The following is an 18602-nucleotide window of genomic DNA, read 5'->3' as shown; positions in this document are numbered from 1 at the left end:
ATGGTTTCAGAGACACAGAGGTTAAGGCCAGAACTTACCCAAGTGAGTTCCACTTTTGGATGTCTCCATACGGGGTGTCTGAAACTAGTGACATCTTGGGGATGGAGTTTTTAGTTCCCATGAAGTTCAAAGCAAGCTATTGGTGGTCGTAGCTTCTAATAATAGGAATTACTTCTGAAAATTTTCACTAATCCACTTTACCCTAAAGGTCACTGTGGGAGGCAAATCCAAAGACCTAGTGCTGGTTTTGGCATCTGCTGGATAGATTACAGAGGAAAGCCATAACCTCCTCATTCCTCCATATATGCTGACACATATTCTTACCTATTTTGTGCCCATAATTGCCAGATCCTCTCCCTCACTTTATTATGCTCCACCAGTGTGACCGCTGTAATGAACGGCTCTGGATTTCCTATTGCATTTTGCTGAAACTGTTCACATGAGTAAAGATATTCACGAGTTCAGAGACTGACCTTAGCCAACCCATTCAAAATAACTTCAATTATGGAGGCTACGTCCTCTAAAATGCACAAAATGCCTGCATCTTAAAACCAATAATGAAAGTATGACTATATTATTACCTATATTATTATCTGTATAACCCGATAGAATAGTTATAGTATAAGAAATATACAACTTGAAAATCTGAGACAATTATACAAGATAAGCAATCCATTGTAATAAGTGAGGAAAAAATACCAAGTAGGGTTTTCACCATTTGTTCACCTGAAACGCAGGTTAAGAGAAATTTTTCCACTATTTTCAGGTCATATGCAGAGCCATTAATCCTCTGACTCACAAGTCAGTAAAAGGTCAGTGGTCTTTTCATGTACACACACTAACAATTATATTACAACAAAGTTAAAAGAAAATCCCCATTGGGGCAGGATAATAAAAACCGGAAAAGAAATGTGAGTAATAGGGGAAGAAGAAAAAATTTAAAGGAGCTAACTTTAAAATGCAACATTGTTTTTGATTATTACAACACAGGTGTTACAAGAGGAAAAAAAGTTAAAAAATAACTGGGATAATTTTTTATGCAAACACAGGAACTTTCTTACAAATCCCCTATCCCAATTTATTTCCCCTTTGTTTGCCATTACACTTACTATTAAACTTCCCACTAAAATAAATAATTGCTATGAAATCCTGCGTACTAAATCCTGTAGTTCTCATTCGAGCAAATATTCCCACTGACTTAAGTAGAAACTGCATTTGTGCATGGCTTTGATCAAACTTATTTTATATTCCAGATTGCTGTAAGTGGAGCAGCAGGAAACTGTATCAAACAGAAGGAAATTTGAGTTTAAAAGTGGTCCTTCTATAATCTGCTCCTCCTAATGCACTTCACATCTGGTGGGATACCCATGCTAACGAGCATTTTGTTCATCCAAGTTAAAACATCTCTGAAGTTAGCAGTCTTCATATGTTTCCTTCTTTGCTGCTGTATGCACTCGAGGAGAAAGGGATATAGGTTTAGAGAACATTTTACATTACACGTAGTTAATTTAGCCCTGTTTCTTATCAAGTTTACAAATGCTAAACACTGGATGTAAGAAGAGTGCCAGCGGTTTCAGGAAAAGTATGTGTGAGGTGTTTCTCTTTACTTTGAATTCTGACTGAAACTACAGCAGTGTATCAGTATTGTTGGACTAGATCCTGCTTCAGTTTTCAGAACAGACTGAAGCACTCTTCTCTTTAAAGACCCACGGGTCTAATATTGTCTTACATTTCCTACCTAGACAAGTCACAGTGGTACCTTCCATGCTAAAACAAGAAAAGCAGTACTATAAGAAAAAAAAAAAATCTTAACAGCTTTACATGAGAAAAACATTGACCCCTGGATTAAAAACTGCTGACTGAGGTTAACCAATATTTTGCTTTTGACTTAAATACAGTCAAGAGTTGACCTAGAAGCATTTGCTCCAGTTTCAAAAATCTGAATCTAATGGTTCCTTATCTGTACATGGAGCCCATACAGTGCTATTGCATTAGTGGATGGACAACAGAGATGGCCATCAATAATGGCAGTATTCTGTTTCCTATTTTGAGGTAAATGATTCCCACATTCAAAAGATGTGACTACAGTAGCACATAACGGCAGAGAAAATTTAAGAAATTCACATCTTCTCGGTAAACTGTGCTACTAAATTTAAAAACTCTGCTTTGTGCCAAAGAGATATGCTGAACTATATGGACGCTACTAGGAAAAAGACTGAGACACATATTAGCTATGTAGGACTTTGCCCTTTCTGAGTGACTTCCATGTACATGAAGGTCTATGTTTAGATCTTAGATGTTTCATAAATCAGAACGAGGATGATTAATCACTGGCATTATCTTTTTCAAGAAAGATCATGAGCAGCTCCTTCCATCCTAAAACACAGAGTCTGAGTAACTAATCGTTGTCCCTTGTAACTAATGTTATGGGGGCTTTATGCTGCAGAAAGTGAGTTTAAGGTCACCCGGCTGTGAAAACTCTCATGTATCCTTCAAAATGTGCTTTTGTTAGCCCCTGGATTCTGAGCAATTTCCTCTCCACTTTGTCATACTTTGCACGCTCATACTTGAATGTGTGCTGTTCCTCACTACCTACTGCTTCTATCACCTACCGTGAAATTGCAGCCAGTTCCCAAATCCTGCAGCATACAGTCCCCCCCCCACTGAACCTCAGCGCTTGACATTATAGCTTCAAGATTTCGTTTGCAACTGAGTGGGATGAAAAGCTCCATATAGTTGCACCGTGACATCTCGTTACCATGATATTCAATTGGGGAAAGATACAGACAGAGAAAACGTTCACCTGGACACTTGATACAACTAGAACCCAAGAGGGTATCCAATTTCTAAATACTTAAAATTAGGAGATTTACTATCATTCAGAGACCACTGCAGCTCTGTTGTCACAGTAACAAGTAGCAGCAATACCATTGCTGAACCAAATCACATTTGCAGTCTCCCAGCATTGTATTCAACAGAATATATCTGAATGCTTTCCATTTGTTAACACATGAAAGAATGATGTTAACTTAAATGAAAAGTAAGGACACAGGATTACGCTCTCATCTCTTATTTAATTTGAAAGCAACAAAGTGGGAAAATCATGAATACACCTTTTGAAATATAATACACAGTGTATTCTCTAATGTTCTGCTGTGATTCAAGGCAATTCAACCTAAATCAAACTTCAGAACTCTCGTCATTCATTTGCAAATGTTAAGTTTTCAGGTTTCTTTTTTTTTAAATTAAAATCTGTGACTATTGGTAAAATTAAGAACTATTCAGCAGGTTGCTATGGGAAACTATTTTTCAGCTAACCCAATACCTTTACAGAGATTTCAGCTACTTACTAGTTCATCGGAAGTAGAAGATAACTCATATTTAAAAATCTGCATGGGTGGCCTTTTTAAGACAGATAAAATATTTGTCCTCATTAAAAAAAAACACAAAACTTTAAAGTGTCTTCTATCCTAGCTTTAATAAAAAAAAAAAAAAAAAGGAAAAAAGTTAACTTCCTCTCACATTTACCAAGTACTTGAAGAGAAAAGAAAAGTAATATGAATACTAAAGGAGGAAGAATTCCAACCTATACGGAGTGAGGGGCTGATTCATTTCTTCTCTTTGCCTGTCTCATTTCATTCTGATTGCTTGTTAGAAACACTCATCTCAGAGGAGGAATGTTTGCTGCCTGTGACTGGTTTTCATGCTGAGTCATTGCACCATCTAATTTGGAGATCTAAAACCAAGGGTGTTCACTTCGTAGCCTGGTCTACAGGAAGCAATGGAACAGAGCTTGACAATATATTTTCTCAAACTGGTACTGAAAGTGGCTCATGGATACAGAAAACCCCCCAAAATGTTTTCCATGCAGTTTCAGAAAGAGCTTGGGGAGTTTTCTTAAGAGAAATTTTTAACAACCTTTCCTTGTAGCATGCTCGTAAAATACCTTGCAGCAACAGCTCTCAACAGTGTTCTGAAGTGTGTACGTGCTTGTTAAATACTGTTTAGATAAGGCATGCTCCAGCCAGCCACACTGTTTTAATGTAAATGTGGCTGAATGTCACCGACAGAGCACCACATAGCCCTACCCTTGCTGTTCCTAGCCGCTGAAATCTCCCCGAATCCTGTCCACCCAAAATGAAAACCATGTCCCAGGGCAACAGAAACCTCTAGAGCAGCCTCAGGTAGATGTGGATTCAACAGTCCAGAAGAGGAAGCAACAAGAGACAGTGTGGCCACAGCTACTGGGCCAGACCAGTGCAGCCTCAGTCCCACTTCAGCTCCCATACCTGAAGTTCCCTGGAGGCTGGAGCTCAGTTTACAGGCACTTTTCTAGGCTATTCACACACATCGATTCTTCTTAGCGGTCAAATACGAAAGGAGAAAACATCACTTTGATTACTCCCCATGTGAACCGCCTGCTTGCTTTCACCAACTGTATCTCAATCTGTTCCTTTCAATGATAATTAGTCACAATAACCCAGGACTTGTTACAGAACATATTTAAAATGAACTGTCATGTTTGGGCCAATGCAGATCTGATCATTTTTATTATTACCCTGCCTAAGCACTCATCTTCCTAGGGTATTTCACCTCTTTGGTTTCTCCATACTGTAGCACTGGACTTCAGCAACACATAATTCCCTTTTCTGTCACTTTTCCCTCCCAAGTCACGTATTTGGTGTCCAAAAAAAACCCCTTATCAGTTGGTAGGGAAGAATACGCACCACTGTACAGCCATCTCAGCAATACTGAAGCTGCATCCAGCGCCACTGTAAGAACACCAGCTCTAGTTGCAAACAAGTTTGGCATGATTTGGGCAAGGAGTAGTCAACCCATTTACCATTTGCATGGATATAAAGGAGAGAAAAGTTTTGCACGGTGTGGTCTCATATCACATACAATTAGCCTGAGATTTCGATCTCGCTTATAATTTCAAGGTCAATTTTAGCTGATGCTTTCAAATAGGACTCTTGAAGAGGTGCCTCACAAAGAACTGTTGTTCAAATATCACAGTCAGTGCTTGCTAAGTAGTTCAGCCCAACTATGCAAGAGTTAAAAACAAAGTCCTAATCATACAGAAAGAAAAAAAAAGAATCCAAAGTCCATTGTTAGCAGGGAGAGGCAAGCACGGAACAGCAGTTAGCAAATGCTAAATAGGACATGCAAAAAGACTTCCATCACGTAAACAGGGATAATTATAGGGTTACAGAAAAATTCCCACAGAGTAGCAGACACATTTGAAGAGTCATATTGCTAACGAGGACAACTACTGAGAGAAGACCTCTTCTGGTGCAAGAACAGAAACGTGGACAAGAACAGAAACAACATGTCAACTGACTTTTAAAAAGAGCACAACAAACATGCAGTAGTATTGCAAGGATTATGAGATCAAGCTAAACAAATCCTAGTCTGTGTTTAAAATTAGGATATCATCAGAACCAGTAAAAGCAATATTTCTGGCCCTATCTTCCAATCTTCCAAGACCCCATGACAGTAACCAGGAGGACTGACTTTTGGACACTCCAGTATTAACCCTAACACACCTACTAGGCTCATCAGGTAGTCTTTCCTTTTGCCTCTGTTCACCCCTATTCACCCCTTTCTTCTGCCTTTTTTTTTTTTTTTATTATGAGACTTTTTAACTCTCCATCGTTAATTGTTAGACTCGCAACAAGAGAGAGAAGAGTTCAAAGTCAAGTGCCAGAACACAAACAGACAATGCAAAGGCATAACTGTAAAGACAGAAGAAGGTGTTATAAAGATGATTTAAAAAAAGAGTAAAAAAAAATAGAAGTAGGAAGAAATGCTGGAGCTTCAAAGCAATAATAAGTGGGAAAGGAAATGCTGTATATTGGTATGTATTTTGATAGGCTTATTCTCTGTATAGCTATGTAATGTTGTAACTCTCAATACAGCAACACAGAAAAGGGAAGTATGGGATGTAATTGCTCAGGCAGAGTTATGAGGTATGCAGGCATACGTGAGCTCTTGCACACAGACCAGAACAAACATGAACACTTATTGTTGATTTGATAAAGAAATACGGCATATTTTGTGGTGCGCGCTAGCCAGCTGCCAACTCACTGCTAAATTGAATGTGCCTACAGTCTCTACTGAGTGGTCTTGCTGCCCCACACAGCGTTTGAACTGCTCATTACCGGCTTTCCCAGAGAATAAAGGAGATCACTGTGCCTAGTGAACAGTAAACGATCTTGCTAATCTGTTTAAGCATTCCTAGTTCACCCCTAATGAGAATATCTAGCTGCCCGGGATATGATTAAGGGTCACATCCCAATAAGCTGTTTCAGCCTCTGCCTTCTCTCCTTTGACTTTAGAAACCCTCACTTGATTATTAGCGGCGCTTTCTAATTTGCATGAAGAACTCACAATTTTGGACGAAGGCCAGCACTACTGATCACGACACTTGCATGGGCAATTTCATCGATCTCTCTTTGCAACCCCATTCCTTCGCCATGGAATCTTCCTTCGAAAAAGGCTTCAGGAAAACAGAATCAGTAGTCCAGCTGGTATAAAGTGGCGGTGTTTATTTCCAGCAGACCTACACAGACTTATACCGGCTGTTTAATGCCAATATTAAGCATGGTATATTGCTAATTTTTTGTTCTTCTTGGAAAAAATGGGCATAATCACATATAAGCAAGTAATGGCAAGGTCCCAGAAGCAGCCAACCTTGTACCTACAGGCCTATGCTGTTGGGGAGGCTGCCAGGCCAATTCAGGGGTGGTCTGATAGCTCTAACTGTGTGTGTACTCTGAAAACTGTGGTTTGTTCTCACAGGCAGTGTTGGACTGAAACTCCGAACTGGGTGTCTGCCCTTGCTGAGAGAAAGTAGGAGGGAGAATCCCGAAGGGAATGTTTGCAAGCAAAGCCCCTGCATTTCCCAGTGCTGTGCAAGCACGTGCCTTTTCTGGCTTCTGGCATCACATCATTTCAATTTCCTGCTGCAACTCAGGCAAGAATATTTCTGTTGATCACTTTTCAATGAGCAGCCTCGTTAGCATTAGTGCTTAAGGTCTTTGAAAGTGTAGGTGGGTCAATATGGAAGGCATTGTGAGAGGACAGCAAGTTTAAAGTATTTCTGTTTAAAGTTGACATGCTCTGAGGAGGAGATTGGACCAGATAACTGACTCAAATTTTCTGTATTTCTATGAACTGTGGTTTTCAAACAGTTTCTCTAAAGTCTAGTCTCAACCATTCATGTTTGTTGAAGTAAAAAGGAAGGAAATGGTATTAAACAGCAGAGTGGTCCTATAAATGTTTGTCTTAGTCTCTCTTACTAAGTAAGAGAACATTTTAATTCATTAGCTAAGACCCACTCTTTTTGTCTCATCAGAATAAAAGGTTTAGTATAAATTAAAAGCATTTCTCCATGGACCAGGATATAGTTAGTAACCTACATTCTGAAAGTAACCTGTAAAAGCTTTTCATGCTGTCTCTCAAAACTTGCGCCAACCCTTTTCACAGACAGGATAAAAAAGACATATGAGGTCTCTGGCAACTAAGAGTAAAATATGTGTACGTTAAGCAAGTTTTACCTATATAAGAAAATACAAGAAAGGAAGAAGTGAAAACCCCTACAGTATGATGAATTCAGTTAATGACAAACAATCTAAAGCCATCAGAAGACTGATGTTATTTGAACACCAGACCAAAATGTATCTCCTCCTGCAGCAAGCCCCCGGAACAATTATCTGCTTTTGTCCTTTGTAGATCACCTTTAATTTTTTTTCAGGTACTCGTAATAATTTTAAACAAACTGTACCACTTGTGAGATTCTTTTTTTTGTTTTAGCTAGATTCAGAAACTTGTCTCTCTGCCTTTAAAGTATGAGCCTCATCACATGTCACAGTAAAAATAAATCATGATTTGCATTTCTCAATAGCCTCCAAATAACTACATGGAGTAAAGCCAAACCCAGCCTCTTCATTGAAACAAGCAGCTTGCATTTCACATACCAAGATTGCTTCTCCTTCATGTAAATGATAATTTCTCTCTCATGATTTCCACATGGCCCACTGTGAGACTTACTACCAGCCACATTTTCTCTCTGGTAGCTCACGTAGTAAGTACTTTGAGTCAGCACGTTCAACCACAACAGCAAACTTTGATAGGATTTCCTTCAACTACTGAAGCGTTTAGGCACGTATTCAGCTCATGACTCAGGGTGCTTATCTGTCAAGCGAAACTCCCTCTGGGATGTGAAGGACCATCATCTCAATCACTTCTCCTTTCCCTCTGAAAAAACAAACAAACATTCAGCACACTTCTGAGTCTAGGTCCTTCCCCCTTTCCCATCCTTCACCCATCCCTGGCCAGAGGCAAGCTCTGGAAAACACGAAGAACACAGGCACAATTGTTCTCAGCTTCTACCCTGTGCTCATTATATTGGCAAGGTTCAAAACCATTTGCTTTTACCATTGTAATTTTAAACACTGTAGTTCCAGAATATCAGCAAAATCGCAGCACTATTCTTCACAGTATGTTCCTGCTTCCCATTTTGGCATGCTTCCATTCACCAAACTCATCACCATGTTCTCATATTTATCTGGCAGATTATTAGATGTTCAGCCCTTATAAATAACGCGTCTTCAAAAGGGAAAGCAGTTTTTTTCCTCCAGCTTTATTTTTTGACTGTATGCTCGATTTTTTAAAAATGTAGAGGTGTCACTTCAAACTAGTGTGAAGTAGCCAGCAAGGAAACAGGTGCTAGAGACACTTAGAAAGAGCTGCCCATGGTTAAGCTACAGAATTTAACAGGGAAAAGAAACAAAGAAGGGACGGATTTGTATCTGAAGAATTATGTATGCTCCTTTACTTTTGTTTTTCTTTTCTGACAAACAACCCAGATAAACTACACTCATACTTGTTCACAAGCTAAGTAAACATAAGACAGAGAGGTCATCTACACACAAATGTTAAATTGTGCTACCTATTCTGGGACACTTAGAACAACACCCCAGTGTAGCCACTCCCATGCAGGCAGCAGAAGAAAATAAGAGTGGTCTAGGGCACGTATATTCACAGTCAATTGTACTGGCTTAGATGTTTTGATGAAAACCTCAATGCTTCAGTTGAAGTATTTACTCTGGTACCAAGATGTAGAGTCCATAACTTCAGTAAGAGATTTGGAAGGAGAAGGAATACTGAAACATTACAGTTCTGTGATTGTATTATCTTCAACAACCTCTTCCACTTGTGTTCTTTCCTTCATAAAAAGCTAGCCACCAAATGTAATTCCAGAGAAATTGCAGATTTTGTGTCCATAGCTGTGTTTGTTAAAACACAGAATAAAGACTTCCTTGTAAAGCATTAGCTTTGCTAGTCAACAGAGTAGCTTGGCTATTTTTTCTAAGACTGATGGCCAAAGAAAAGAAAGAAATGAAAGAAGCCATCAGGAAGCCTGGGCAGATAGCACGAACACGCAGGGGCAGAGACAGAGAACAAGAGAGAGGTACTGTGGATAAGGAAGTAGAGAAGTCTGAACTTCAGAGGAAGCCGAGGATAAACCTTGTGAGAGCAGTAAGAAAGGAAGTATCTATACGTGCCTAGAATTGCACCTGCTAATCTACACAATGCAAACCCACAGGAAGTGACTCAGTGGTCAGAGCCTGACACACAAAAGGAAGCATCCTATACTCCAGGAAAAGGTATTTGGCTTATGTGTGGACATAATGTTTTTGTTCAGGTCTTGAACCACAACTGCATTTGGTTGTGTTTCTCACATGCAGCAGTTGCCCAATTCCAATTTACTATTTTTAACTCAAGCCCATCAAAGTAGGAACAGCAATTTTTGAGGAGGACTGTAGTATTTTATCTGCATTTATATGAAAGAAGGACTGGAGCCATAGTTCTCCAAGCACCTAACCTAGCCCAGTTTCTCTGTGTGTCTTCATGCACAACATGGCAGTAAATAAAAATGAAGAAAAACACCTAGTTGATGCTCCAGGACAGGCACAAAATGGGAAGACTATACTGATCACACTGAAAGTAGTTTGTGTCATAACTTTTTTCATCCTGATCGATGCACATGGCGATGCAACATCCTCCCCCTCTTTAGGCCACTTGGTGCTTGGCAAGATTTCCCCCTCATACCTGGGCCACGTAACAATACAGTGGACCAGAATGTTATAACCATCCATTAATACCTGGGACACATAATAATCCAACAAGAAAGAAGGAAAGTAAGTGAAGGGTGACGGACCAGAACATTATGGCAACCCCTTAGTGCACCCGACTGCCATGACTCCTATCACTTGGAAACAAGAATGGCAATCAGTCACTCCTGACGATATCTGGATTGTGGCCCAAAGAGAGGGATGATACCAGAACTTCAAGATCTAGCAAGTTCTGAGCTTGTGCAACTGGTGGAAAGTACCAGAATATCCCATTGTCCAAGTTGGGCTGGAGCAGAAAAGTACCTGACGAAAGTCAGTTATCTTGGACCTTATAAATAGCAATTCCGGCGAGACCCTTTGAGCTCACAGTGGGCTGTGACCAGCATCAACCCTGAGTTGAGATGCCGCTCAGGCAGATACCTCAGGGATTAAAAGGCCAGAGCAAGTCAACCCTCTCGAGTCTCAATTATCACCCAATGAGGAATGCTGGTACATTGTGAGTATCTACTTTAAACTCTAGAAGACGGAAATTTTAACTACAGGTTAGCCTCTCTTTCATCCACCTCCCTATCTATCTACACATTTCTGATATACACATTAGCTTTTATGAGTGTGGGTGCTCTTATACTCTATTGGATCCAAATACTTTCTGTCCATTTGTGCACATGTAAGAAGTCAAAAGGGGCACCTGTCAGCTCACTAGAGTCGCTGGCTGTGAAGGGACCTTTGGCCCTAGCAGTCAAAACCTCAGATGTAGGAATGTGACCTCTTGAGTGATGTGTGTCGGTGTATTTGTATTTGTACACATATGTGTTGATTTAGGATACCCTATAGTAAGTTAGTGTGAATCCTGTAATTTTCAAACCTGTAATTAAGTTGATGTTCAATTATTTTGTTAAGTCATCCTGTAAATCCTTAAATCAGTTAATGATTAAGTGCTTCTAAAATTTAACATCTTGATCTACCTCAAATCATTAATAAATTCTGAATTGCCACTGAATCATAACTGTGTCAAATATTTCCATCCGTGGCAATGCAACAACTTTACAATACAGTGCTGTCATACCAGATACACAAATCCCAAGGACAAAGAAGCAGTTGGGCATCATGGTTACTGAATCCCACTAACTCACACAGCAAACCAAAGGGATTTTAGTGCCTAATTCTCTTTGGTTCCTCTATCTACAATGGCTTTAAAGGAGAAAAGACAGGATAAATTAGCTGAAGTACCTCTTGGTTATCAAAGTTACTGTGAAGTTGTACAGGCTGCCATCGTCATTCTCAGACAGGATATACATAAGTGGAATTTCCTTCCAGACAACTGCTCCCCTATTACCTTACAGTCTCCTAAAGGCACCACCTGGAAGTCCTTGTCCTGGGGTCTGGTTGGACCAGTGTCCCATGGATCCAAGGCATGGGAGGACCAGCAGTTAGCAGAAGGCCACCTTGATGCTACCCTGCAGATTTGCTCCAAGTGCCACTTGGCAGAGCCATAGCATGTGACCCTCAAGGTTTTTTAGTAAAAGGCAGAAAGTTTCAAGCTCCTTTTTGACTGATATGGCAGAAGCTTAAAGTAAAAACATACAAATCACATCTTATTCAATTGCATTTTCTCTCTGGAAAGAGTAAATACAGCCTCTGTGAAGCCTAGCACACTGTACATAGACAATTAGAGGTTCCTGTAAAGGCTCACTGAAGTGTATTTTGAGTTGCTGTTAGCCCTGAGGATGATAACTAGTCACTGTTCTTGTGAGACGTGCAAAATGTCAGGGGAATATAAAGAAGTGTTGTATTCAGGAAGCGTGTGATGTGACTAATAAAGGATGACAAGGGGTGTGGTTATCATGAGATATTCACCTCCCTTCAGTGCTTTCATGAGACGTGAGAAAATAAGTATCTCCCTACTGTCCCTGTCTCTCAGGGTTATGTTTATCCTCTTAGAACTAAGCCTCCAATAAGTTATCACACTGCTCTTATTAAAAGCCCTTTTGGGGCAGTTGCTCAGGAAGGAAGTTTATTACACAGACTCTGAATTGCTGTTCCAGATGAGTAATGCTGGGCACAGAACTCAAGTTGACTTCACAGCAAGCGGTTTACGAAAAAACTGAATTCTTCACCAGAACAATGTATTTCAAGCAAACCTAAAATATCTTTGGTGTTTGAATATAAAGTTCACAAGCAGGATGGGCTGATTCTCTCGGGGGACCACCTAGGTCCCTGTCTCTCAGTCTTGGTGTGAAATCTCAGGGCAGGTCGGAAGCGTACAGCCAAGAAGCCAATTGATATCTGCATGTAAAAATTTTTTTTCTAGATGCAAAGGCAAGAGGAAAGAAGCATACTGCTCTGAAGGAAAGAGAGGAAAGAGAGGAAAGAGAGGAAAGAGAGGAAAGAGAGGAAAGAGAGGAAAGAGAGGAAAGAGAGGAAAGAGAGGAAAGAGAGGAAAGAGAGGAAAGAGAGGAAAGAGAGGAAAGAGAGGAAAGAGAGGAAAGAGAGGAAAGAGAGGGGGAAGGAGGGAGAAGTCCACTGGAGGGGTTTTAGAGCAAAAGCATGAACGATAAGCGTTGCCCAGAACAGGAAATTTAATCAAAAGATGAAGCAGTAGTAAAGGAGAGAATAAGACAGAAAGAGAAAGTAGAATGAGATGGGCTTCAGGGCTAGAAGAAAGGGAGCCCAGAGCCTGGAAGAGGAAGTTCTACTGTGACAGAATTACAGAGTTACTTCAGATAGAAAGAAAAAAATCAATGGAAGGAAATTAATGTAAATTAACAAACTGAGTCTGGCAAAAAAAGAAAGGGAGGGGAAAAGAAATAGAAAAAGGATAATAAAGAGTTGGAATAAAAAAGGAACAAGAAGTAGGTAAAGTATTTTATCTATGACTTTTTTTTTCTTGACTTGTATGACTCACAGAATATCTCATGGTAAAATGAATGAAATTTTGTTTCCCAAGGAAAACAGCTATTTAAAAAAGAAAAAGTGTTGTGTACAGAACCCAAGTGTTCTTTCAACCCTTCACCTCCAGCCCCATCCTCATGAGTGACCCTTCATTTCCACTAAATATTCACTACGCAGACTCTGGTCTAGACAGATTTATACCTGTAGGCATCTCAAACCACAAAGTACAGCTCAGCTTTCCAGAACAATAAAGCCAGCAAATTCATTTATTCCCATCATTCCCTGTAGATTTCACATCATGATTCTGCAGAACTGAAAATCAGTTTGTGGTTTGTTTTTTTTTTTTTTTCCCCCATTGCAACATCAGGAGACATTTACAATGTGTGACAAAACGAGGAAACAGTTGGTGGTAAGAGGCAATCCCATCTGCATCTCTCTCCCCCTCACACCTTGTGAGAGAACAATTCTCACCACTATCATCACCACCCATATTTTCATATCCATGTTAAAAAAACGCAGATGCATCTATATAACATACCCGACTGTTGGTAAAGACTCAGACGCAACAGCCAAAGTGTTGGGCCTCAGGCTTATGAACGTGAGAATCAGCTGCAAGATTAAAACATATAAATTGTGTTCAGGTGAATAACCTTGACTTCAAAACTCTGATAATTGTCACCTTCTTCAGGTTAGAGACTACACGTGTGGGGGAGGTAGTGGGAAGGTCCAGGTTGATGGAGGACCCTGGGTGACAGGCAGCCTCACAAAGACAGAGCCTATCCCCACTCACTCTGTCTCTGCAGGGAGCATGGCCAGGAGCAGACCAGGCTTTTGTGATGTCTCTGCTTAGCTGCAGTAAGAACATCCCATAACAACAGGGTATGCATTTTGAGCAGTGCCCAGGCGATAGCATCAAAGTAAAAGAAGGGCTAATTTTGTGTCAGAATATTTTGCAAAAACCTGCACCAGCCAGGCTGCTTACACAGTCAGTGGCATCCCAGCACGTTCTCCCATACAATATTAGGAAAGCACTCCAGGAAAGTTTAAATAACCACAAACTGAAGCTAACTACTTCCAACCTGAATAGTTTCTTGAAATAAAGACAGGTCTTCCTTCACTGGAGCAGAAACCAGATGGGAACAATACTGGAACCATATCCACCACAGGAGATTAACTAGCGTGAGGCACGATGAGATTTCTGAATGTTCTTCAGTCTGGTAAGAGACCAAAGCTGGGGCAGAGGGTAGAGGCCAATACAAGGAAATCAGATGACCAAGAAGCCATGAACAAACACATGTTAAACACTTATGAGACATCCACATACACACTGAAAGCACAAAGAGCTTAATTTGCGATAGCAAAGTAAACAAGGAAAGATGCACTTGTTAAAAAAATCAAATGAGACATTTTCTTTCCCTGTTTTTTTATTAAAAACCTACAACAAGCCATTTCTATCACATGTATTCTTGGGATTTATATTTAGAGCACTCAGAAATAAATCACAAAAAAGTTGGTTATTAAGGAGAACTAACTTAATGCCAGGGGCAGGCCCAAACAGTAACGGTTTAGTGATAGAAACCCGTATACAGAACTGCCCTGCACAATACAGACTGATCACATATTCAGCTATCTAAATACAATGTGACGTTATTGTATTATCTGGAAACTGTCACTGGCTCAATAGGCTCATGGGACAGGGCCTAGTTACCTAGTTAGGTTGTAATCCTTCAATAAAATATGGTAAGGCAGAGCTATACATGTGTGTAGAGACCCACAGACTTCAGAAAGACTCCATGCAGTGACATTTTTTATGGGTGTTGTTGTTTCAGCTGGGATACAATTAACTCTTTGCTACCAGCTGGTGTTGCGCTATGTCTTGGATTTGGGATGAGAAACAGTGATAATAGCACACTAATGTTTTTGGTTATTGCTATGTAGTCAAGGCCTTTCTCCTCCTCACACTGCCCTACCAGCACGTAGGCTGGGGAGAGGCACAAGAAATTGGGAGGGGATACAGCTGGGACAGCTGACTCCAACTCACCAAAGAGATATTCCATACCAGATGACATCATGCTCAATATATAAAGCTGGAGGAAAAAGAAGGAAAGGGAGGACGTTGGGAGTGATGGCATTTGTCTTCCCAAGTAACCACTATGTGTGATGGAGCCCTGCTTTCCTGGAGATTTCTGAACACCTGCCTGCCAATGGGAAGTAGTGAATGAATTCTTTGCTTTGCTTTTTAAACTAACTTTATCTCGACCCATGACTTTTCTCACTTTTACTCTTCTGATTCCCTCCTGCATCCCAAATGGGGTGAGTGAGCAAACAGCTGCATGGTCCTAGTTGCCGGCTGTGGCTAAACTGCAACAATGAGATTGGACCTGAGTGATGATTTAATGATTGTGATGTGTGCTTCACCTTGAAAGACAGTTTTTTTTAACTCTTCTCTAACCAGGCAGTTGACTCACCAGGAAATGAAATGCCATGGTAATGAGGGGACATAACACATAGGTAATACACAAGCTTCCTACCATACTTCTACATGTGTAATGAGATGGATCTCTACAAGCTGCACAAGGGGTTGAGTTTGGCTCCCTGTGGTTGAGCTGGAGTTTCTTGTGTCTAATATTGCGCAGCCTTGGCCTTCAGTTTTTGCCCTAGCTGAGTACTCATCAAATCTTCCATATAGATGGATTATTTGGTGTATACTACTGTTAAGCTCACACTGCAATCTTTTGTTCTGAAGGGTTATCAACCTTGGACTTTAATAATCTTAAAGTTCTGCATTCTTCCACTCAAACCAGCTAGCCAGTTCTAAACGTACTGTGAGTACCCTCTAGTAAGAAAACTAGGCTAATTCTATTAAAAAACATTGTCAAACTAAGCTGTTAATTCCTGAAGGGATTCCTCTCTGTAGATTCTGAGGCCCTATTAGAGATAGCTGTTTTCTTACACATGATATATTGTGGACTTAGGGCCCTGGTAATCCATATTATCTATATCCCCATCTAAATAAGCCAGTCTTCTTGAGAAATGTTTTGTAAAGAGGATCTAATTTTCAACAGGGTCAGGATGGCTTCTACTGGCCAGACACAAGGCATCGTGTATTTTTAAAAAACATTGCCAAAACCTGCTCTCAGAAACATTAGACATGGATGGAAATGAAAGTTATGTGCCTTGTCCACAGCTAAGAGTTGATAGAGAAGTGAAACAGAATGGTCTAGAGAGAGAGAACGAGAAAGCACTCAAGCTGTGGTTTCAAATAGTAGACACCGAGGGTGGAAACTCAGCTCCGCTGAAGCTGACAGGAATGTCTGACCCTATGTATCTCCAGTTCCTGGAAAGTCCCACCAACAAACAACAAGAACACATTCCCTCTGATAAGATTCTGTAACGTAGCAAATATTTATCTTTGTGACCAACAGTTTCTGCTGTTTGTTTTACGATGTTATAGAATACTTGGCTCTGCACCTGAATTGGGGCAAGGTGAGCAGCCTCACTGCCTGAGCACTAACATGCTCTCATTGCATCACATACCCACCAGCTCTCCTCCATTTGAGTCCAGATCCCACGGAAGCTGCTGCCAAAGGACATGGAGGGGTGGGCAGCAGGGCGGAGGGTAAAGGTTGAAGGTATCTTTCACAATATCACCGTCAGCTTGTTGATCAAGAATAACGCAGGGAAAAGGCTGTTTCTTAAGGTACCCTTTGTAACAGCTTCACTTGTTACAGCATTCAGTAGGACTGTAGTCCGAAGTACAGGTGGTAAACTCTGGAAGGAATCCACTATAAGAAGGATTGAAACAAATACTCAAAACTGGATTATTTTTTTTTCTCCCTCAGAAAGAGCTTTTGACTGAACAAATGAACTGGAGATACATATTTGATGTCAAAATGTCTTGAAAAATGGACTGAGGTTGTAGCAGCTCTTTCCTACACATACTACAGCAAAGTCTGACTGCAAACCCAGTTGCAAGGCACAGTAGTCGTCTAGTATCAGGCTGAGGAGGCATTCACACAATTTGAGACACTGCCATCTCTACACAGACAGTGAAACAGCTCAGTAACACACAGAACAAACTATATAACTATTAATTCATTGGTTTTAGAAATGCTCTTCCATGGCTGCCTTTTCCTTACCCAGGTTGAGATGCAAGAAGCAGAAGCCTGAGGTATGTCATGTTTTAACAGGCTAAATTTCCACCATGAAGTCACAGCCATGATTCTCATTTAAGGTATGCAGTTCTGTGCATACCTTAAAGCTTTGGCTTAGTTTGTGTTAAAAGATTAAATTTCTTCAGGCTGAATTGTGCAGAAAAAACCAGCTTCAATCGATAGTTACGTTGCTTTTATTGGGTCAATCAAACAAAGGGTTGATTGATTGACCCACCTTCCCTTTATTCATGTAACATTGAATGAAATGAGGAACATCCCCTAAAATAAGTGAGACCTGATCACTCTAATTCCCCTCAGTCTTAGTATTTCTCTTTTCTGGGCTAGAAACAGCAAGCATTTTGGTTTATTTCCCAGTTTAAGCTCTGAAAACTTGTAAAATCGATTCCCTTCACAGTATCAGGAATTATCAGAATCTCAAAGTCTCAGGCACCTCTGGGGTTCTAGATTTAGCCCCTGTGAAGATCATATGATCTTTACAAAAGAACACAAAAAAAAACCTGTCTCCTTTGTCACTTTTCAAAAATGATCACCATTTCACTTCCATCCTAACAATTCCATTACAAAGCGTCAGAGGCTGAAAGAGAAATAGTTCACTGGTCCACTGTGCTTTCCTAGTACAGTTATCATAACAACTTATTTAAAAACTCCTTTTCTGCAACACCTGCAGATAAACATAGGGGAGATTAATATTTAAAATGACATTAAATGATAACAAAGAAATCCCAAATGATGCAAATCTAATCTGACTCTGCTACAAATGTAGGAATGAAGACCAAACTTGCCCAAAACCTTGAGGTCCAGCATTCCTTTGAATTCTAAAGCTTTTGTATGACCTTGCATTAGAGTATAAGTAACAGAAAGAGAGGAGAGATGGATGCACACTTGGACTCAGAAATCACCTAATTGTTTGGGTATTTCTACATTTTTTCCACTTCTTTGCTATCCCCAGTTCCCTCATTGGAGAGCATTTGAGGGCAGCCGTGTTTCGTGATTAAATAAATACCATTTCTGTCAGCTATTTTGCCCAGGTTAATGTTTGGCATCAGAATGGGTCCCATTCTAAGTTGTTTATCACAATGACTGTGATAACATTATTTTGGCAGTACCTATGGGTTATCATTTGCTTTCCCAATGCACACAACAGTTGACATATAGTTTGTTGAAAGGGAAGCACGTGGGTTCAGTTTTAAAATTCAACAGAGAAGCTTTGTTTTAGCAAAAAGTAATAAAAAGTTCAGTGTGGGTAATGAGCACAAGTAGGTCTGAGTCTACCTGCTTATCTGGTTATGCACATATTTCTCTTTCAAATACTCTCCCACATGCACTGTAATCAAACCAGTCCACAAATAAATCAGTGTTGTCCTTGATTGGTTTTGTCCTCTCTGCTGACAGATAC

Source organism: Rissa tridactyla, chromosome 4, assembly GCF_028500815.1.
Source record: "Rissa tridactyla isolate bRisTri1 chromosome 4, bRisTri1.patW.cur.20221130, whole genome shotgun sequence".
Classification (NCBI taxonomy): Eukaryota; Metazoa; Chordata; class Aves; order Charadriiformes; family Laridae; genus Rissa; species Rissa tridactyla.
Note: the sequence above shows the minus strand (reverse complement) of the source record.